The sequence below is a fragment of the Pseudophryne corroboree genome, chromosome 5 (assembly GCF_028390025.1).
Source record: "Pseudophryne corroboree isolate aPseCor3 chromosome 5, aPseCor3.hap2, whole genome shotgun sequence".
NCBI classification, from domain to species: Eukaryota; Metazoa; Chordata; class Amphibia; order Anura; family Myobatrachidae; genus Pseudophryne; species Pseudophryne corroboree.
This window is the reverse complement of record NC_086448.1, coordinates 319,416,686-319,440,691: the sequence shown is the minus strand read 5'-3', so window position 1 is coordinate 319,440,691 and position 24,006 is coordinate 319,416,686. Positions and strand designations below refer to the sequence as shown.

The 24,006-nt window shown below is 42.8% G+C and overlaps 3 long non-coding RNA genes across 7 annotated transcripts in view; 1 reads left to right on the top strand and 2 right to left on the bottom strand.

Annotated features, from left to right (window-relative positions):
* Positions 1-5,419, bottom strand: part of LOC134929022 (uncharacterized) — a 104,742-nt gene extending 99,323 nt beyond the window's left edge. The window contains exon 1 of the long non-coding RNA XR_010178218.1: positions 5,350-5,419. This is a non-coding gene — a long non-coding RNA (uncharacterized LOC134929022). The remainder of the gene's footprint in view (positions 1-5,349) is intronic.
* Positions 5,420-12,422: 7,003 nt separating this feature from the next.
* On the bottom strand, positions 12,423-14,418 carry LOC134929021 (uncharacterized). Of its 3 annotated transcripts, none has more exons than XR_010178217.1 (5): positions 14,339-14,418; positions 13,712-13,815; positions 13,239-13,300; positions 12,822-12,917; positions 12,423-12,712 (listed from the first exon to the last, which is right to left on the bottom strand). It is a non-coding gene; the product is annotated as an uncharacterized LOC134929021 (long non-coding RNA). The 3 variants fall into 3 exon arrangements; XR_010178215.1 differs by lacking the exon at positions 14,339-14,418 and adding an exon at positions 13,967-14,001; XR_010178216.1 differs by lacking the exons at positions 13,239-13,300; positions 14,339-14,418 and adding an exon at positions 13,967-14,001.
* A 3,988-nt stretch (positions 14,419-18,406) lies between these two features.
* Positions 18,407-20,615, top strand: LOC134929020 (uncharacterized). 3 transcript variants are annotated; one of them, XR_010178213.1, is made up of 5 exons: positions 18,407-18,455; positions 18,607-18,711; positions 19,235-19,338; positions 20,132-20,227; positions 20,337-20,615. It is a non-coding gene; the product is annotated as an uncharacterized LOC134929020 (long non-coding RNA). The 3 variants fall into 3 exon arrangements; XR_010178214.1 differs by lacking the exons at positions 18,407-18,455; positions 18,607-18,711 and adding exons at positions 19,049-19,083; positions 19,750-19,810; XR_010178212.1 differs by lacking the exons at positions 18,407-18,455; positions 18,607-18,711 and adding an exon at positions 19,049-19,083.
* The last annotated feature ends 3,391 nt before the right edge of the window (positions 20,616-24,006 follow it).

Here is a 24,006-nt window from a genome sequence, read left to right as displayed (position 1 = left end):
ACATACAGCACAGTACAGGGAGGGAGCACACACTACATACAGCACAGTACAGAGAGGGAGTACACACTACATACAGCACAGTACAGGGAGGGAGCACACACTACATACAGCACAGTACAGGGAGGAGGAGCACACACTACATACAGCACAGTACTGGGAGGGAGCACACACTACATACAGCACAGTACAGGGAGGGAGCACACACTACATACAACACAGTACAGGGAGGGAGCACACACTACATACAGCACAGTACAGGGAGGGAGCACACACTACATACAGCACAGTACAGGGAGGGAGCACACACTACATACAGCACAGTACAGGGAGGGAGCACACACTACATACAGCACAGTACAGGGAGGGAGCACACACTACATACAGCACAGTACAGGGAGGGAGCACACACTACATACAGCACAGTACAGGGAGGGAGCACACACTACATACAGCACAGTACATGGAGGGAGCACACACTACATACAGCACAGTACAGGGAGGGAGCACACACTACATACAGCACAGTACATGGAGGGAGCGCACACTACATACAGCACAGTACAGGGAGGAGGAGCACACACTACATACAGCACAGTACAGGGAGGGAGCACACACTACATACAGCACAGTACAGGGAGGGAGCACACACTACATACAGCACAGTACAGGGAGGGAGCACACACTACATACAGCACAGTACAGGGAGGGAGCACACACTACATACAGCACAGTACATGGAGGGAGCGCACACTACATACAGCACAGTACAGGGAGGGGGAGCACACACTACATACAGCACAGTACATGGAGGGAGCGCACACTACATACAGCACAGTACAGGGAGGAGGAGCACACACTACATACAGCACAGTACAGGGAGGGAGCACACACACTACATACAGCACAGTACAAGGAGGGAGTACACACACTACATACAGCACAGTACAGGGAGGGAGCACACAGAGCCGGCGCTACCATTAGGCAGCTTTAGGCAGCTGCCTATGGGCGCCGGCACTTGAAGGGCGGCGCTGATGCAAAAAAAAAAAAAAATTAAGTAAGTGACTCTGCTCGACATGAGGGATGTGAGGGGGACCCGTTCCCTGCTAACCCGGTGTCAGATTAGCTGGGTTAGAGCCACTTGCCCCTCCGTCGTTGCTCGCTCACTCCCCCCACTCTCCCTCCCCCACCCGACGACAATGTAGATTTTTAGATTTTCTCCCTCCGGTGGAACCACAATCCGGCCACAGCGCTGCTGGAAGCCGGGTGCCAGTGGTGTATAGAAACGTATTTATTTGCCGCCCAGCACCCGCCTGTAGGAGCCCCCAGCATCCAGAGACGGAACTTTTCTTAGAGGCTGATGCGCAGGCAGGGTGCTCCTGACTCTAAGCCAGCTCCAGTGAGTGCACATCGCTGGGGCCGGCTAAGCTTACAATGCACATCCGGGTCGCTGGCTGACCCCTCCCCAGGAACCAGTGGCCGCCTCTATGATAAAGCTCCTCTGACCCTGATCATCCGAGGTTGGTGCGGAAGTCAGGACCATCCACAGGGAGTGGACATTACAGGAGCCTCAGCATTGGACACAGGAGGCCAGGACACCGGGACTGGAGCTGCTACTTCAGGTCAGTCAGTGACTGTCACTGACTCTGCTTGCCTGATGTACACTCGCAGCAGTTCACTAGTACAGCCCCATGTCCTACAGCATTCTGCACCCCTGACTGCTCCCTATGCCCCTTACTGCTCCCTATGCACCTGATACACCCCTGATTGCTCCCTATGCCCCTTACTGCTCCCTATGCACCTGATACACCCGTGACTGCTCCCTATGCCCCTTACTTCTCCCTATGCACCTGATACACCCCTGACTGCTGCCTATGTCCCTGAGTGTTCCCTATGCCCCGGATACGCCCTTGACTGGTCCCTATGCCCCTGAGTGTTCCCTATGTCCCGGATACACCGCCGACTGCTCCCTATGCCCCTGATACACTGCTGACTGCTCTCTATGCCCCTTACTGCACCCTATGTCCTTGATACACCGCTGACTACTCCCTATGCCCCTGACTGCTCCCGATGCCCCTGATACACCGCTGACTGCTCCCTATGTCCCCGATAGACCGCTGACTGCCCCCTATGTCCCTGATAGACCGCTGACTGCTCCCTATGTCCCTGATAGACCGCTGACTGCTCCCTATGTCCCTGATAGAACGCTGACTGCTCCCTATGTCCCTGATACATCGCTGACTGCTCCCTATGTCCCTGTTACACCGCTGACTGTTCCCTATGTCCCTGATACACCCCTGACTACTCCCTATGCCCCTGACTGCTCCCTATGTCCCTGACTGCTCCCTATGTCCCTGATACACCCCTGAGTACTCCCTATGCCCCTGACTGCTCCCTATGTCCCTGATACACCCCTGACTGCTCCCTATGCCCCTGACTGCTCCTATGTCACTGATACACCCCTGACTACTCCCTATGCCCCTGACTGCTCCCTATGTCCCTGAAACACACCTGACTGCTCTCTATGTCCCTGACTGCTCCTATGTCCCTGAAACACACCTGACTGCTCTATATGTCCCTGACTGCTCCTATGTCCCTGATACACCCCTGACTACTCCCTATGCCCCTGACTGCTCCCTATGTCCCTGAAACACACCTGACTGCTCTCTATGTCCCTGACTGCTCCTATGTCCCTGATACACCCCTGACTACTCCCTATGCCCCTGACTGCTCCCTATGTCCCTGAAACACACCTGACTACTCCCTATGCCCCTGACTGCTCCCTATGTCCCTGATACACCCCTGACTACTCCCTATGCCCCTGACTGCTCCTATGTCACTGATACACCCCTGACTACTCCCTATGCCCCTGACTGCTCCCTATGTCCCTGAAACACACCTGACTGCTCTCTATGTCACTGACTGCTCCTATGTCCCTGAAACACACCTGACTGCTCTCTATGTCCCTGACTGCTCCTATGTCCCTGATACACCCCTGACTACTCCCTATGCCCCTGACTGCTCCCTATGTCCCTGAAACACACCTGACTGCTCTCTATGTCCATGACTGCTCCTATGTCCCTGATACACCCCTGAGTACTCCCTATGCCCCTGACTGCTCCCTATGTCCCTGAAACACACCTTACTCCCTATGCCCCTGACTGCTCCCTATGTCCCTGAAACACACCTGACTACTCCCTATGCCCCTGACTGCTCCCTATGTCCCTGATACACCCCTGACTGCTCTCTATGTCCCTGACTGCTCCTATGTCCCTGATACACCCCTGACTGCTCTCTATGTCCCTGACTGCTCCTATGTCCCTGATACACCCCTGACTACTCCCTATGCCCCTGACTGCTCCATATGTCCCTGAAACACACCTGACTACTCCCTATGCCCCTGACTGCTCCCTATGTCCCTGAAACACACCTGACTACTCCCTATGCCCCTGACTGCTCCCTATGTCCCTGATACACCCCTGACTACTCCCTATGCCCCTGACTGTTCCCTATGTCCCTGATACACCCCTGACTGCTCCCTATGCCCCTGACTGCTCCTATGTCCCTGATACACCCCTGACTACTCCCTATGCCTCGGACTACTGCCTATGTCCCTGAAACACACCTGACTGCTCTCTATGTCATTTGGGGAACCAATAATGTGGCGTGTAGGATGGGTCCAAATTTTATATATGTGATAAACATTTTCAGCTGAGGGGCTTAGTATTTTGGTGGGGGAGGGGGGGGGGTTGTGCTGTCGATTAGCCTAGGGTGCTGAGAAACCTTGCACCGGCCCTGGGAGCACACACAAGTAGTGAAACACAGACACAGGGGACCAGCGCAGCAGAATCTGTCCCAGTGGCCAATCCGCCCCTGATTACATAATAGCCACCATATTACATACATAGCCACCACATTATTACATGAATAGCACCACATTACACAAATAGCACCGCATTACACGTATAGCACCACATTACACGTATAGCACCGCATTACACGTATAGCACTACACGTATAGCACTGCATTACACGTATAGCACCACATTACACGTATAGCACCGCATTACACGTATAGCACTACACGTATAGCACTGCATTACACAAATAGCACACATAACACGAATAGATCAACATTACAGGTATAGCACCGCACTACACATATAGCACCGCATTATATGACTAGCACCACATTATATACATAGCCACCGCATTACATATATAGCCACTGCATTACATACGTAGACACCGCATAAATAGGCCCATCATCATGGACAGACATTGGTCAGCTATAGGGCTGAAGGACATTGCATTAGAGATTGTCTCAGGGCTGGCTGTGAGTGCTGCCTGGTCAGCTGGCATCCTGAGAACAAAGTACATCCTGCTCCTGTCCAGTCCCCAAACCATACACTGTGACCAGGGACGCCCTAACCCTTACACTAACATGATAATGCAAATAATGTAATTAAAAATAACCTCTCTGCCGGGTCCCCTTCAGTGCTCAGTCACTGCTCTGGCCAGTTCAGTGAGAGTGCGGGAGCTGCGGTGGCAGCGGGTATAGTGAACACGGCTCCGACCATCGCTTTGCTGCTGCTTCTGGGCCGGGCTCATTGAAGAGACCTAGGGCCAGGAAGAGGATGCTGCTGGGCTGGTTAACTTTCTCAAGGTCCCCCATTGGTAGAACAGCATCACCACTTTTCACGGCTAGCGGCACCTGGAAGTGCCCACTAGCCTAACTTCCGGATTACATTCCAATGAACCTCAAGTACTAGAAGCAGTGTGAGCCAGCCCAGCCTGAGTGTGAATCGGCCTGACTGAGGGGGATATGGGCCAAGCCCATCGGAATCTGTCATGGTGTCATGGTGGGCCAATCCGTGTCCAAGCGTTTGCAGGGCGGGTGTCTGACGTCAATTTTGGGACCTGACAGGCTGAAGTGATCACAGCGGCTGATTAAGTTCCGACCTACTCAGAAACTGCACAAACTATTTTTTACTACTCGGCTGCACAAGCGTTCGTACACTTGCACAGCTAAAATACACTCCCCTGTGGGCAGCGACTATGCGTTCGCACGGCTGCTAAAAACAGCTAGCGAGCGATCAACTCGGAATGACCCCCATAGTGAGAGATAACCTCAGACTGGGCAGCGTGAATTGTGTTATGAATAGAGGAGTGGGGTAATATGTTAAATGTAGAAAATATTAGTTTGCTGTGGTAATATGTGGTTGGGCTTAGAACTACAAGTGTCAGTATGCTGATGACTGTTAGATCAGAAAACTAAATAATAAATAAAGGCAGTGACCCCATAGAAAATATAATTTATTATAAATAAGCACTCCCCAAATCCCTATTTACCATCTTCATGGCATTCCTAAATCCATTGGTTAATTCTTATCTTCTGTACTGATATAGTAGTCCATGATGAATCCAACTGGAAAAGATTAACACACTGTGAATTGATGCAAGACTAGCGTCTAGCGAAGCAGCAATATAAATAAATGAGAGGAGGCCAGTCCATGGCTAGCCAGTCAGAGCAACTTGCGTCTAATTGGATGCAGCATCTGAAATCCCCTCTGTTGAGTCAGTCATTTATTAACCACTGAAATATACCTAGTTGTGCTCCCCCAATCCATCTCCAGTCATGGGGGACTACTAATATAATTGGTTGGGATCGGGTGACTGGCGGTCGGGAGCCCGGCGGTCAGCATACCAACACTGGGATCACGGCCACCAGACTGCCGCCGGGGGAAGGAGGGGGGGGGGGGGGGTTTGAGCGCAACGAAGCCCCTTGCTGCATTCACCATGTGGACAAATAGTTCCTGTTAGTCGGCATGCTGACTGTTGGGATTTCCAGCGGTCAGGATTCCAGCGTCGGTATACTGACCGGTGGGATCAGGATCTGTTTCATGTTTGGGTTCTGAACTAGGAACATTGGGTAAGACTGGTCAGGGCTACAGTGAATGAATGAGTGAATTATAGGAGGCGTTATGTTCTTCCTCGTAAAAGTAATATCACAGGACCTAGTCTTATGCTGGGTACATTCTGGCTGATATAGCGGCCGTTCAATTGATTGTCCGATATAATATGGACGTGTCGGCAGATGTGTACCCCCAGTATATCAGTGAACAACGTCATTCACAGACATATCACATCAGCATTTAAGCATAGCCAATTGACGATATATCTGCAGATACAGTATATCGGTGCATCGTGCTATGTGTACGGGTGGTCTGCAGACCGCCCACACACTTGCGGCAGAGGCAGCCAGTGACCGGCAGCACAACTGGGCATTCACGTATAATTGCTCGCCCAGTTGTGACATCAGACACAACACATTGGGCCTACAATTGGTAAGTGTGTATGTACTTACCGATCGTCAAATAGGTTAGCAGACCGGCTAGCTCCTCTGTGATTGGAAGAAACTGGAGTCAGCTGATCAATCCAACATGGCGGCTCCCATGCAATGCAAAACCCAGGAATATGTCCAAATCACCAGTGGCTAACCATACTAAATATGTTTATGTACACTGTAGTGGCCAGCCGGAGCACCACAGTAGATGAAGGGACAGCGTCGGGTCCAGCAAGATGGAGCTAGAGTCTTTTGCGTTGGTTTATTGCACAACAATAAAACAAAGTGGAATTTTACATCTAAGACCTGAATTTGTGCCTAACTCTAAATGAGACCACTAGTGTACAATTTGAAACTTAATTAAATTTGACCTTTTAAAAATGATGTCTTATCTTACAACTAAGTTTGTTTTTTCAGTAATGATCATATTTTTGTTTTAAGAGGTCATTACTGAACTATTTCTGTGCATTATACACTGATCAATGACCTAAGCAGGAAGCAGATAAAGAAGTTGTACATACATGAGTAATTGGCATGTAAAAGTTAATTAGGTAAACATAGAGAAAGGAAATGGGTCAGTGTGTAGAAGGAAATAAAACGTTTTAGAAAGGAAATGACCTGTCCAGACTAGTCCACATTTTGTTGACACTGAATTGGTTAGAGGAATAAGCAGTGATTATAGCATGCAGTTAGTATCTTAGGACAGAACAAGACCAAAGGAAACGACATAAGAAAAGTCTGAAAGAAATATAAAAAAAGTTGAGTCTATAGTTTTTACTTAAATATCACCCACATCTGCTTGCTTAATTAAAATATTGAGTATTCATGTACTGTATAATTTGTTTTCTGCTGACTGGCCATTGTGACTGAGGGCCTGATTCTGTTTTGGAACAAAGCAACAAAAGCAATTCACTTTGTATCGGTAACAAACTATCTTGCAATGTGAAGTAGAGTGAATACATTTATATTTTTTTCTGCGCAGGGTAAATACTGTCTGATTTTACATTTAGCCCACAAATGTTAAGACAGATTTATTTTTACACTGCAATGTAGATTTAAGTTTGGACACACCTCATTGAAATCTAGGGGTAAATTTACTAGGGTGGGAGTTTTTTTTTAGAACTTTTGATGCAATCAGATTCTATCTATTATCTTCTAAAGGCATTTAGATAAATGTTAAGTAGAATCTGATTGGTTGCTATGAGCAACATCACCAGTTCTAAAAAAACCTCCCACCTTAGTAAATTTACCGCTAAATCTCTATGCACACCGTAAACTCATCAGTGTAAAATAATTCTAAAGATATCACCTGGCACTGGTAACTATGGGAAATTGTAAAATATAGCAGATTTAGAAAGATTCTATTGAAGATTAGCATTGAGCATATAAACTGTGGCAACATCACTAACGACATTGATTTGAATGCACACTGTAGCATAATTTCTCTCATACTGTTATGTAGTTCAAACCAGAGTTGGACCTTGCAGCAGTGTAGCCGATGCATTGCACTTTTGCCCGCCGCTATGATGTGGCCCACAGCCATCTGCATTATAATGAGTCATACTGACTCATTTCTATGCCGCCATGACCATGGCACTGCCCCGTGGGTAGTGACAAAGAGGATGCGAATGTGGTCTGGCCGGAGGAGAGGGAGGGGCATGGGGGCCCTCCACTTATTTCTCCCTGGCTTCTCCTCTCTGCCTCTTGAGTTACTGTTGCCATTAAGGGGCAGGCGGTCCTGCTCTTGCTGCTGGGGATGACAGGAATCTTATGACCATCCCTGGCACTGAAACATATTCATTAGACCAGACCCATTCCCTTCATTCCCATGACCCGCCCCCTTCCCCTCTACCCTGCTATCTCCTGGCCAGAGAACATGGCCGTCCCTCTGTGTCGTCACTCGTCATCCATTAAGTATACTATCCATCTACATTCTATACCTGTGGTGCATTTTAGTTTTGCGCAGTAAATATAGTAGTAGGCCATTGCTATTGATACTGGCATATAATTCCACACATTAAAAAATGGAGAACAAAAATGTGGAGGTTAAAGGGAAAGATCAAGATCCACTTCCACCTCGTGCTGAAGCTGCTGCCACTAGTCATGGCCGAGACGATGAAATGCCATCAACGTCGTCTGCCAAGGCCGATGCCCAATGTCATAGTAGAGAGCATGTAAAATCCAAAAAACAAAAGTTCAGTAAAATGACCCAAAAATCTAAATTAAAAGCGTCTGAGGAGAAGCGTAAACTTGCCAATATGCCATTTACGACATGGAGTGGCAAGGAACGGCTGAGGCCCTGGCCTATGTTCATTGCTAGTGGTTCAGCTTCAAATGAGGATGGAAGCACTCATCCTCTCGCTAGAAAAATGAAAAGACTTAAGCTGGCAAAAGCACAGCAAAGAACTGTGCGTTCTTCTAAATCACAAATCCCCAAGGAGAGTCCAATTGTGTCGGTTGCGATGCCTGACCTTCCCAACACTGGACGGGAAGAGCTTGCGCCTTCCACCATTTGCACGCCCCCTGCAAGTGCTGGAAGGAGCACCTGCAGTCCAGTTCCTGATAGTCAAATTGAAGATGTCACTGTTGAAGTACACCAGGATGAGGATATGGGTGTTGCTGGCGCTGGGGAGGAAATTGACAAGGAGGATTCTGATGGTGAGGTGGTTTGTTTAAGTCAGGCACCTGGGGAGACACCTGTTGTCCGTGGGAGGAATATGTCCCTTGACATGCCTGGTCAAAATACAAAAAAAATCAGCTCTTCGGTGTGGAATTATTTCAACACAAATGCGGACAACAGGTGTCAAGCCGTGTGTTGCCTTTGTCAAGCTGTAATAAGTAGGGGTAAGGACGTTAACCACCTCGGAACATCCTCCCTTATACGTCACCTGCAGCGCATTCATCATAAGTCAGTGACAAGTTCAAAAACTTTGGGTGACAGCGGAAGCAGTCCACTGACCACTAAATCCCTTCCTCTTGTAACCAAGCTCCTGCAAACCACACCACCAACTCCCTCAGTGTCAATTTCCTCCTTACCCAGGAAAGCCAATAGTCCTGCAGGCCATGTCACTGTCAAGTCTGACGAGTCCTCTCCTGCCTGGGATTCCTCCGATGCATCCTTGAGTGTAACGCCTACTGCTGCTGGCGCTGCTGTTGTTGCTGCTGCTGGGAGTCGATCGTCATCCCAGAGGGGAAGTCGGAAGACCACTTGTACTACTTCCAGTAAGCAATTGACTGTCCAACAGTCCTTTGCGAGGAAGATTAAATATCACAGCAGTCATCCTGCTGCAAAGCGGATAACTGAGGCCTTGGCAGCCTGGGCGGTGAGAAACGTGGTTCCGGTATCCATCGTTAATTCAGAGCCAACTAGAGACTTGATTGAGGTACTGTGTCCCCGGTACCAAATACCATCTAGGTTCCATTTCTCTAGGCAGGTGATACCGAAAATGTACACAGACCTCAGAAAAAGACTCACCAGTGTCCTAAAAAATGCAGTTGTACCCAATGTCCACTTAACCACGGACATGTGGACAAGTGGAGCAGGGCAGACTCAGGACTATATGACTGTGACAGCCCACTGGGTAGATGTATTGCCTCCTGCAGCAAGAACAGCAGCAGCGGCACCAGTAGCAGCATCTCGCAAACGCCAACTCGTTCCTAGGCAGGCTACGCTTTGTATCACCGCTTTCCAGAATAGGCACACAGCTGAAAACCTCTTACGGCAACTGAGGAAGATCATCGCAGAATGGCTTACCCCAATTGGACTCTCCTGGGGATTTGTGACATCTGACAATGCCAGCAATATACCTTGAATTTGGTGGTGCAGAATTATTTAAAAAACGACAGGGGCGTGCAAGAGATGCTGTCGGTGGCCCGAAGAATTGCGGGCCACTTTCGGCATTCAGGCACCGCGTACAGAAGACTGGAGCACCACCAAACATTCCTGAACCTGCCCTGCCATCATCTGAAGCAAGAGGTGGTAACGAGGTGGAATTCAACCCTCTATATGCTTCAGAGGATGGAGGAGCAGCAAAAGGCCATTCAAGCCTATACATCTGGCCACGATATAGGCAAAGGAGGTGGAATGCACCTGACTCAAGCGCAATGATTTCAACGTTGTGCAAGGTTCTGCAACCCTTTGAACTTGCCACACGTGAAGTCAGTTCAGACACTGCCAGCCTGAGTCAGGTCATTCCCCTCATCAGGCTTTTGCAGAAGAAGCTGGAGACATTGAAGGAGGAGCTAAAACAGAGCGATTCCGCTAGGCATGTGGGACTTGTGGATGGAGCCCTTAATTCGCTTAACCAGGATTCACGGGTGGTCAATCTGTTGAAATCAGAGCACTACATTTTGGCCACCGTGCTCGATCCTAGATTTAAAACCTACGTTGTATCTCTCTTTCCGGCAGACACAAGTCTGCAGAGGTTCAAAGACCTGCTGGTGAGAAAATTGTCAAGTCAAGCGGAACGTGACCCGTCACCATCTCCTCCTTCACATTCTCCCGCAACTGGGGGTGCGAGGAAAAGGCTAAGAATTCCGAGCCCACCCGCTGGCGGTGATGCAGGGCAGTCTGGAGCGAGTGCTGACATCTGGTCCGGACTGAAGGACCTGGCAACGATTACTGACATGTCGTCTACTGTCACTGCATATGATTCTGTCACCATTGAAAGAATGGTGGAGGATTATATGAGTGACCGCATCCAAGAAAAAGAGGCAATTTGAGGGCCCTTGCAGAAACTGGCTTTATTCTACCTAAGTTGCCCTCCTTCCAGTGTGTACTCCGAAAGAGTGTTTAGTGCAGCCGCTCACCTTGTCAGCAATCGGCGTACGAGGTTACTTCCAGAAAATGTGGAGAAGATGATGTTCATTAAAATGAATTATAATCAATTCCTCCGTGGAGACATTCACCAGCAGCAATTGCCTCCAGAAAGTACACGGGGACCTGAGATGGTGGATTCCAGTGGGGACGAATTAATAATCTGTGAGGAGGGGGATGTACACAGTGAAAGGGGTGAGGAATCGGAGGATGATGATGAGGTGGACATCTTGCCTCTGTAGAGCCAGTTTGTGCAAGGAGAGATTGATTGCTTCTTTTTTGGTGGGGGCCCAAACCAACCAGTCATTTCAGTCACAGTCGTGTGGCAGACCCTGTCACTGAAATGATGGGTTCGTTAAAGTGTGCATGTCCTGTTTATACAACATAAGGGTGGGTGGGAGGGCCCAAGGACAATTCCATCTTGCACCTCTTTTTTCTTTCATTTTTCTTTGCATCATGTGCTGTTTGGGGACAATTTTTTGGAAGGGCCATCCTGCCTGACACTGCAGTGCCACTCCTAGATGGGCCAGGTGTTTGTGTCGGCCACTTGTGTCGCTTAGCTTAGTCACACAGCCACCTTGGTGCGCCTCTTTTTTTCTTTGCATCATGTGCTGTTTGGGGACAATTTTTTGGAAGGGCCATCCTGTCTTGATTGACACTGCAGTGCCACTCCTAGATGGGCCAGGTGTTTGTGTCGGCCACTTGTGTCGCTTAGCTTAGTCACACAGCTACCTTGGTGCGCCTCTTTTTTTCTTTGCATCATGTGCTGTTTGGGGACTATTTTTTTGAAAGGCCATCCTGCCAAACACTGCAGTGCCACACCTAGATGGGCCAGGTGTTTGTGTCGGCCACTTGTGTCGCTTAGCTTAGCCATCCAGCGACCTCGGTGCAAATTTTAGGACTAAAAATAATATTGTGAGGTGTTCAGAATAGACTGGAAATGAGTGGAAATTATGGTTATTGAGGTTAATAATACTATGGGATCAAAATGACCCCCAAATTCTATGATTTAAGCTGTTTTTTAGGGTTTTTTGAAAAAAACACCCAAATCCAAAACACACCCGAATCCGACAAAATTTTTTCGGTGAGGTTTTGCCAAAACGCGTCCGAATCCAAAACAGGGCCGCGGAACCGAACCCAAAACACAAAACGCGAAAAATTTCCGGTGCACATCACTACTATGAATATATATATATATATATATATATATATATATATATATATATATATATATCACAAATAGAAATGGATTCTCGTGGGAGCCAATATGCCTTTTGTATGACAATAATTAAAAGTTTTTATTGTACAGAAACAAACGATATTTATCCTAAGCGTTCGTTATTGACACAACCTTCTAAAAATTCATATAAAACAATATTACAATCTTATACATAAATTACAGTTGGATGTGAGGATTTTACAGCCAGGTGATCACAGTCAGAACTCGAAATGGATGTATCTCCAACCAGATGCTTGTGATAAGGACTTTGTTAACCAGACGTTGCAAAACCAAACGCGTTTCGTCCGTTAGGACTTCATCACGGGTTTGGAATCTGGATAGTTACAAATGGAAATATATAAATCATATAGTCTTCATTAATAAGACATATTATTATCCAGGTAAGTATTCCATTGAAATCTATTGTGGATTAACATACATACCAGTTCTTATAGTAGGAGTGATTACCATTGATTAGAAAGGTTTAGAATATCCAATGATTACATCCAATCACATATTCAATTCGATAAATATAATATCTGAAACATTATCGTTATAATAATCAATAAACATTATCCTTATACAAATGATAAAAGGAAGAGGGAGGGAGAGTCAAAAGAAGGGAAAAGGGAGGGAAAGTCGAAAGAATATTATGAATGTCAATATAAATCAAATAGCTCCGTATTTATCCACATAATCAACATCAATTTAGCTGATGGAAATGATACAAAGGGCAGGGTCTACAAGTATCAGAAACTACCAATAGTTATAGAACACCCCAATTAAAGTCCACATAAAACTTCAAATTCACAATATACACACAATTATATCCACATTACAACTCATTGTACAATACATACCTAGATAGACTTCAAAAAAAAATAAATATAAATTTGGTTGTAATTAGATGATGTTACGTTCCCTAAAAGGGATAAAGATAAAATAGTTTTTTGTCACTCAAATGATTGTTAATAGGAAATGTTCCTGTAACATCCTGTTTACCATTAAAATAACATAGATGCTACCAACAAATCAGAGAAGATATAACAACAACTTCCTCAATTGATTATAAGAAACCATGCTGATGTCAGTATTTAATGTAAGGTATTTAAGGTGATTCAAATAGAAGAACTTTTTTATCACAAACTAATTAATAAATGATGTCTTTAATCTAACATGCAATGGGGAGTGGTATATTCAATCAATCATTAGAGAGCCAATTTAGTTCACAGCTGTAATTTATAACCAGCAAGAAGAACTTTTTAACATCTGAAATACTAATCTTAACATCATATGGTATTTAATATTTGCACTAAATTAGTCTGGTTCTTACCTATTTTCAATCAAGAATGGTGGAACCTTATAGTATACCTCTGTTTATACATGTCACCAAACAGAGAACTTAGGAAAATTTCAAATCCTGAACGAAACTATTCCCTGTGGACAAGTGAATCTAAATCAGTATATTACAATCATACTAAAATTAAGTAGTTACTCTTAAATTAAGGAATCCATTCATCTAATAAATTTTCAAAAAGACCATCCAATAACTAAGTTCCAAATATACAATTATAGTACTCAAACTTACTTTTTACAGGAACAAGTGCAACCTCACTGAATCCCAACTACAGAATGAGAGGCAATATAAGGACATCCCTTTATAGCTCCCTTGATATTACATCACTTCCTGCTGGCTGATTAATTAATTTATTATTAGTTAGTGATGTGTTAAGACCTCATAGTACTATGTGGAATGCCATTCTTACTGGTTACCTAACAGATCCCCTAAATGATGTCTTTAATCTAACATGCAATGGGGAGTGGTATATTCAATCAATCATTAGAGAGCCAATTAAGTTCACAGCTGTAATTTATAACCAGCAAGAAGAACTTTTTAACATCTGAAATACTTAACCTCATATGGTATTCAATATTTGCACTAAATTAGTCTGGTTCTTACCTATTTTCAATCAAGAATGGTGGAACCTTATAGTCTACCTCTGTTTATACATGTCACCAAAAAGAGGACTTAGGAAAAATTTTAAATCCTGAATGATACTATTCCCTGTGGACAAGTAAATCTAAATCAGTATATTACAATCATATTAAAATTAAGTAGTTACTCTTCAATTAAGGAATCCATTCATCTAATAAATTTTCAAAAAGACCATCCAATAACTAAGTTCCAAAAATACCAATATAGTACTCAAACTTACTTTTTACAGGAACAAGTGCAACCTCACTGAATACCAACTACAGAATGAGAGGCAATATAGGGGCATCCCTTTATAGCTCCCTTGATATTACATCACTTCCTGCTGGCTGATTAATTAATTTATTATTAGTTAGTAATGTGTTAAGACCTCATAGTACTATGTGGAATGCCATTCTTACTGGTTAACTAACATCAATTCTGCTTCCTGACATTATAAAAATAAGAGGGGACAAAATCTGAACGCTACATGCGTTCCACTCTCGCGTGCGTGTCAACGCACCGCACTTCCGGTTCAGGCGGAAGTACGCACCGCGTGCGTGTCACAGTCATGCACTTCCGGCGGAAGTACATCACATGCGAGTCACGATCGCTGTTTGCGTGCCATGGTCCCGTAGTTCGATGGAGATGTGTCAGCGGATGTTAAATTTTGTGGTTAGCTTTAGGGATTCTTTCTATGATGAATAAAGATTAAACAAAAATTCTTTATAAGGTCTACTATTAAAGAGTTCTTTGGTCATTAAAGTCAAACTCTTTTTTCACAGTTAGAATTGTAACATTAATATTGAATTCTAAATAGTAATAAAGTGCTGTTATCTCATCAATTAAATAAAGGTATTAATAGTGCTATTTATTAAATAAGTGTTAATCAATATAAGTGACCAATTTGTGATAAATAATATTAATTATAAACTATTTGATAAAAAATATACTTAAAGTGACTTATTGCAATAATAACTAATAGTATTGATACGACAAGTTTTAAATTTAAAGTTTAGTGTTTAATTGTCGGGTTCAAATTACACCGACAATATTAATATATCCAACATCAACATGATTTCCCATTTACAGAAAGATTCACCACATATTACATTTCATAAGAGTTATATATTGATAGACCATGAACATACTATATATACTTAAATCATCCCTAAGTTGTATATTCCTTTTATCAAACTTAAACTAAAAAAACTATAAACATAGGGGGAGGGGGGGGGAACTGTAAGATGGCCGGACTAATAATAGGAATGGTTAAATACTATTCACTTCTCTTTTATTATGAAGACTATTATAGGAAAGACACAATATCAATATCTTCGTTTAAGCCACCAGGAGTGAGAGTGTTCAAAGAGTAGATCCAAAATGTCTCCTGTTTGGATAAAGTTAGATCTCTACTTTTTCCTCTAGGATCTGATGGAATGTATTCGAGAATGGTAAAGGAGAAATTCTCCTTAGTCACAACTGAATTGTGTTTATCCATAAAGTGTCTGGGGAGACTATGGGACGTCAGTTTGTTTTTCACGTTCCTCATATGTTCTTGTACTCTGATTTTAATCATTCTCTTAGTTTTGCCTATATACGATAGGCCACAGCTGCAAGTGATCCGATAGATAACATATTCAGTGTTACAGTTCACAAGGTGTCCTAATTTGTACCATTTCCCTGTTTCCATTTTAATATTAATGGATTTACGTTCCATAAATTTACAACAGATACACTTTGAACATGGATAACAACCCTTTGTAGGTATAATGGAGTCTGGACAGCTTCTGTGTTGCACTAAATCAGATAGTCTACTTGGTGCTATTATACTTTTCAGATTGGTGGATTTCTGGAAGACCAGGTTAGGTTTATTTGGAAGCGTAGGGCCCAAAATTGGGTCCTTCAAAAGTAAACCCCAATGGCGTTCCAGAATTTTTCTAATTGAATGATTTTCACGGTTAAATTGTGTAATAAAAGGTCTTAACTGTTGTCTTGCTGGTTCAATCTTATCCTTAGGGAGTAACATCTTATCTCTTTCTTGTAGAGATGCTTTTATTTTGACCTTAGAGATCATATCAACAGTATAGCCCCTTTCTTCAAATCTCTTTTGTATGACTGCTGCCTGATCCCAGTAGTCTTCAATGCTGGTACAATGTGCCATACGCTCAATTTCTCAGTTTAAGACGTAATTGTACCAGCATTGAAGACTACTGGGATCAGGCAGCAGTCATACAAAAGAGATTTGAAGAAAGGGGCTATACTGTTGATATGATCTCTAAGGTCAAAATAAAAGCATCTCTACAAGAAAGAGATAAGATGTTTCTCCCTAAGGATAAGATTGAACCAGCAAGACAACAGTTAAGACCTTTTATTACACAATTTAACCGTGAAAATCATTCAATTAGAAAAATTCTGGAACGCCATTGGGGTTTACTTTTGAAGGACCCAATTTTGGACCCTACGCTTCCAAATAAACCTAACCTGGTCTTCCAGAAATCCACCAATCTGAAAAGTATAATAGCACCAAGTAGACTATCTGACTTAGTGCAACACAGAAGCTGTCCAGACTCCATTATACCTACAAAGGGTTGTTATCCATGTTCAAAGTGTATCTGTTGTAAATTTATGGAACGTAAATCCATTAATATTAAAATGGAAACAGGGAAATGGTACAAATTAGGACACCTTGTGAACTGTAACACTGAATATGTTATCTATCGGATCACTTGCAGCTGTGGCCTATCGTATATAGGCAAAACTAAGAGAATGATTAAAATCAGAGTACAAGAACATATGAGGAACGTGAAAAACAAACTGACGTCCCATAGTCTCCCCAGACACTTTATGGATAAACACAATTCAGTTGTGACTAAGGAGAATTTCTCCTTTACCATTCTCGAATACATTCCATCAGATCCTAGAGGAAAAAGTAGAGATCTAACTTTATCCAAACAGGAGACATTTTGGATCTACTCTTTGAACACTCTCACTCCTGGTGGCTTAAACGAAGATATTGATATTGTGTCTTTCCTATAATAGTCTTCATAATAAAAGAGAAGTGAATAGTATTTAACCATTCCTATTATTAGTCCGGCCATCTTACAGTTCCCCCCCCCCTCCCCCTATGTTTATAGTTTTTTTAGTTTAAGTTTGATAAAAGGAATATACAACTTAGGGATGATTTAAGTATATATAGTATGTTCATGGTCTATCAATATATAACTCTTATGAAATGTAATATGTGGTGAATCTTTCTGTAAATGGGAAATCATGTTGATGTTGGTTATATTAATATTGTCGGTGTAATTTGAACCCGACAATTAAACACTAAACTTTAAATTTGAAACATGTCGTATCAATACTATTAGTTATTATTGCAATAAGTCACTTTAAGTATATTTTTTATCAAATAGTTTATAATTAATATTATTTATCACAAATTGGTCACTTATATTGATTAACACTTATTTAATAAATAGCACTATTAATACCTTTATTTAATTGATGAGATAACAGCACTTTATTACTATTTAGAATTCAATATTAATGTTACAATTCTAACTGTGAAAAAAGAGTTTGACTTTAATGACCAAAGAACTCTTTAATAGTAGACCTTATAAAGAATTTTTGTTTAATCTTTATTCATCATAGAAAGAATCCCTAAAGCTAACCACAAAATTTAACATCCGCTGACACATCTCCATCGAACTACGGGACCATGGCACGCAAACAGCGATCGTGACTCGCATGTGATGTACTTCCGCCGGAAGTGCATGACTGTGACACGCACGCGGTGCGTACTTCCGCCTGAACCGGAAGTGCGGTGCGTTGACACGCACGCGAGAGTGGAACGCATGTAGCGTTCAGATTTTGTCCCCTCTTATTTTTATAATGTCAGGAAGCAGAATTGATGTTAGTTAACCAGTAAGAATGGCATTCCACATAGTACTATGAGGTCTTAACACATTACTAACTAATAATAAATTAATTAATCAGCCAGCAGGAAGTGATGTAATATCAAGGGAGCTATAAAGGGATGCCCCTATATTGCCTCTCATTCTGTAGTTGGTATTCAGTGAGGTTGCACTTGTTCCTGTAAAAAGTAAGTTTGAGTACTATATTGGTATTTTTGGAACTTAGTTATTGGATGGTCTTTTTGAAAATTTATTAGATGAATGGATTCCTTAATTGAAGAGTAACTACTTAATTTTAATATGATTGTACTATACTGATTTAGATTTACTTGTCCACAGGGAATAGTATCATTCAGGATTTGAAATTTTTCCTAAGTCCTCTTTTTGGTGACATGTATAAACAGAGGTAGACTATAAGGTTCCACCATTCTTGATTGAAAATAGGTAAGAACCAGACTAATTTAGTGCAAATATTGAATACCATATGAGGTTAAGTATTTCAGATGTTAAAAAGTTCTTCTTGCTGGTTATAAATTACAGCTGTGAACTTAATTGGCTCTCTAATGATTGATTGAATATACCACTCCCCATTGCATGTTAGATTAAAGACATCATTTAGGGGATCTGTTAGGTAACCAGTAAGAATGGCATTCCACATAGTACTATGAGGTCTTAACACATCACTAACTAATAATAAATTAATTAATCAGCCAGCAGGAAGTGATGTAATATCAAGGGAGCTATAAAGGGATGTCCTTATATTGCCTCTCATTCTGTAGTTGGGATTCAGTGAGGTTGCACTTGTTCCTGTAAAAAGTAAGTTTGAGTACTATAATTGTATATTTGGAACTTAGTTATTGGATGGTCTTTTTGAAAATTTATTAGATGAATGGATTCCTTAATTTAAGAGTAACTACTTAATTTTAGTATGATTGTAATATACTGATTTAGATTCACTTGTCCACAGGGAATAGTTTCGTTCAGGATTTGAAATTTTCCTAAGTTCTCTGTTTGGTGACATGTATAAACAGAGGTATACTATAAGGTTCCACCATTCTTGATTGAAAATAGGTAAGAACCAGACTAATTTAGTGCAAATATTAAATACCATATGATGTTAAGATTAGTATTTCAGATGTTAAAAAGTTCTTCTTGCTGGTTATAAATTACAGCTGTGAACTTAATTGGCTCTCTAATGATTGATTGAATATACCACTCCCCATTGCATGTTAGATTAAAGACATCATTTATTAATTAGTTTGTGATAAAAAAGTTCTTCTATTTGAATCACCTTAAATACCTTACATTAAATACTGACATCAGCATGGTTTCTTATAATCAATTGAGGAAGTTGTTGTTATATCTTCTCTGATTTGTTGGTAGCATCTATGTTATTTTAATGGTAAACAGGATGTTACAGGAACATTTCCTATTAACAATCATTTGAGTGACAAAAAACTATTTTATCTTTATCCCTTTTAGGGAACGTAACATCATCTAATTTCAACCAAATTTATATATATTTTTTTTTAAGTCTATCTAGGTATGTATTGTACAATGAGTTGTAATGTGGATATAATTGTGTGTATATTGTGAATTTGAAGTTTTATGTGGACTTTAATTGGGGTGTTCTATAACTATTGGTAGTTTCTGATACTTGTAGACCCTGCCCTTTGTATCATTTCCATCAGCTGAATTGATGTTGATTATGTGGATAAATACGGAGCTATTTGATTTATATTGACATTCGTAATATTCTTTCGACTTTCCCTCCCTTTTCCCTTCTTTTGACTCTCCCTCCCTCTTCCTTTTATCATTTGTATAAGGATAATGTTTATTGATTATTATAACGATAATGTTTCAGATATTATATTTATCGAATTGAATATGTGATTGGATGTAATCATTGGATATTCTAAACCTTTCTAATCAATGGTAATCACTCCTACTATAAGAACTGGTATGTATGTTAATCCACAATAGATTTCAATGGAATACTTACCTGGATAATAATATGTCTTATTAATGAAGACTATATGATTTATATATTTCCATTTGTAACTATCCAGATTCCAAACCCGTGATGAAGTCCTAACGGACGAAACGCGTTGGGTTTTGCAACGTCTGGTTAACAAAGTCCTTATCACAAGCATCTGGTTGGAGATACATCCATTTCGAGTTCTGACTGTGATCACCTGGCTGTAAAATCCTCACATCCAACTGTAATTTATGTATAAGATTGTAATATTGTTTTATATGAATTTTTAGAAGGTTGTGTCAATAACGAACGCTTAGGATAAATATCGTTTGTTTCTGTACAATAAAAACTTTTAATTATTGTCATACAAAAGGCATATTGGCTCCCACGAGAATTCATTTCTATTTGTAATCTACTTTTAATACCTTATCTGACAGAGGGTATTTCTTGTTGGTTTGAGACTAGAGGTATAGCGCAAGATATTAGGGTTGATTTTTTGTTTTGTAATATATATATATATATATATATATATACACACATACAGTGGCGTAAGTTCGTCCCAGTTGCCCGGAGGCAAGATAAATATTGGTGCCCCCCTATTTCCTATATTAAGATAAATATACATGTATGTGTGTGTGTAGTGTTTATTTTAAATCACACATTTCTGAGCAGTCATACCCAGGATTAGGACCCATGACCTGTTACACTGATAGCAGACACTTTACTGATGGAGCTATTTACTCCTGTACAGGAAGCATGAGAATTCTAACTATATGAAGTTACATGTAATTGTCAGAGAAGTAACTTCATATAGTTAGAATTCTCATATTTCCTATACAGGTTCATCAGTAAGGTGTCTGCTTCCTGTGTAATAGGTCGTGGGTTCTAATCCTTGGTATGACACTTGTAAAATGTGTATCTACAGTATAATAAAGAGGGTGTGATCTGTAAGGTGCAGGGACCAGTGAGGAAGTTGGCCACTGAAAAGACAGCGGCAGCTATCAATTAACTTAATTCAATGGGAGGAGAAGTGCCCCCCTTCAGAGCAGGAGCCCGGCGGCAGATGACGCCGTTGCCTCCCAGAGTTCTGCCTCTGTGTATATATATATATATATATATATATATATATATATATATCCTTCCAGCAGCAGCCGGCACTCACACAAAATCCAGCTTGCTCCGGTGCTCGCTATGAAAAAGTTATACACGTCCAGCAAGGAAAGCGGCACTCGGAGACAATATTAGGTACCTGTTTGTTGTGAAGTCCTGACAACGGGGCTACGCGCCCCGAAATGTTGACTGATATTTGATAATACATCTTCTCTTTTGCTACTAATATTGTCTCTGAGTGCCGCTTTCCTTGCTGTACGTGTGTGTGTGTGTGTGTGTGTGTGTGTGTGTGTGTGTGTGTGTGGTAAGGGGCATTATAGCACGGGCTTTCTCTGGGATCAAGTTTGCCATGTTCCTTCCCCACAAGACATGCACCTTATGTCCCTATTGGAAAAATGGGGGTAGGGCCCCAAATAGTTTAGTTATGGCTCTGGGATACTCTTACATAGGCAAGGCTTGTTAAGGGTATGTTGACAGAATTACAGACTATGTAGAGTTGGACATTGGAGGTTCCAAGCATAATATTTGTACCAAGTATAGGCTGGTGGAAGTGCGCCCTGAAGATAATGACAAATATCAGGCTTATTATACGGATAGGATGCGGATGCACCACATTGGCACGTACAACTCTGCATATGGGTAAATAAATGCATTTAAGGTCTAAGTCATATTTGTAAGTAAAGCAAAAAAGCAAGTAACTTTGTTTCTGGAACAAACCATGGACCTAATTCAGACCTGATCGCTGGGCTGCAAATTACACTGCCCTGTGATCAGACTGTCGTAGCCCAAGGGGGAGTGAAAATTCGCTTCGTGCAAGTGTGCGAATACATGTCTACGCTGTACAAAAATTCCCCTCAGTCAGCGGACAGCTGCAAAACCATTCGCATCACACTCACCATCAAATGTTTTCCCCATTCTGTGCAATGTGTGCAGTCTGTGCGCAGCTCAATACTTACTCTTCCAGTGCAAAGAAATCAGGCTGATCGGGTCCGGAACTGACGTCACACACCCGCCCTGAAAACACTTGGGAATGCCTACATTTTTCCTGACACTCCCAGAAAACAGTCAGTTACCACCCACAAATGTCCTCTTCTTGTCAATCACCTTGCGAACAGCCGTGTGATCAACATTTTTGCACCATCCTGTCACTGTTTGGCAACGTACGTGCGCATTGCAGTGCATACGCGTGCACAGTAGTTTGATAATCGCCCGCTGTGCGAAAACGCACAGCAGCAATCAGGTCTGAATAGGGCCCCATGTTGCCATGCAAGAGGAGCAATGCATTTATATTTTTTTCTGTGCAGAGTAAATACGGGCTGCTTTTGCATGTAGCTCACAAGTGTTAGCTTTATTTTTACACTGCAGTTTAGATTTCAGTTTGAACACACCCCACCCAAATCTAAATCTCTCTGTACATGTTACATCTGCCCAACCTGCAGTGCAACGTGGTTTTGCCCAGTTGCTTGCTTTAATGCTTTACTTACAAACCTGAATCAGGCTCTTAGGGGGTAATTCAGAGTTGATCGTAGATGTGCTAAATTTAGCACATCTACGATCATTTATTCTGACATGCATGTCAGGCCCTAAACCCCCCCCACCACCACCACCTTCCCCGCCAGAAGTACAAAAGCATCGCACAGCGGCGATGCTTTTGTACGGACAAGTAGCTCCCTACCTGCGCAGCTTCTGCACGCTGGCAGGGAGCTACTTGTCGCATCCCGAGTCGCGGCACGTCACACGCAGATGCTGCAACCCCCAATGGTCCTGCCACGCCTCCATTGTCCGAACCACGCCCCGCCAACGGCGTTCTAACACTGTTGGTATGCCCCCTCCCGCCCCGCAATCGCCTCTGCCTGTCAAGCAGGCAGAAGCGATCGCACCAGTGAGATGCTGATAGCACCTCACTGGCTGCACTGCGCATAGTAATTCAGACTGCGATCGCTCCCAGTCTGAATTACCTCCTTAGTTTTGTGCACACAATGCAGGAGCAATTAAGATGAATTGTTCAGGCCCTGTGAGTGCATGCAATAAGTTTGATATCAACTGAAGAAGTGTAGTGCAGATGTAGCAGATTTAAATGTGTACAGTATTCCTGATTAATTATATGGGTGTCTTATAACTGCATGAAAGACTGCGTAGGGAATATAATGTGACCATAGCAGCATAAACGCAGTCTGGGCTTCCGGAGCGCCTCTCGAGGCATCACCTTGGCTTGGAAGGGGTTAACGTTTTGTGGTGGGAGGAACGTAGATGGAAGGACCGGGAGGCTATTGGCTGGATTGTGGCTAGGGGCTGTACTGCCATGCATATAAGTTGCTGACCTAGTACTTCCTGTCTCTTTCAGTTCTTCACGTGAGGCTGCAAGTATTCCCATTCCAATTCAGTAATTCACAGTTTCATTTCCTTTCTCTTTCTACCACTTCTACTTTCCTATTACTACTGCTGCATTCACTCTCCTATTCCTAACTTTTATTCGTACTGTGCCTCTCCTCTCCTCTGTGTCTTATTCTGTGCTGCTAACCCCTTAGCCCCCCTCCCTTGTGTGTTATGGCGGCCCGTTCCCGTCCTACCCGCAGCGATGGCCTCCCCGCCCGGCTTTTGGACTCCTCTACTCTCCTGCCGGCCCGGGGTAGCCCTGCTGCGGCTGCCGT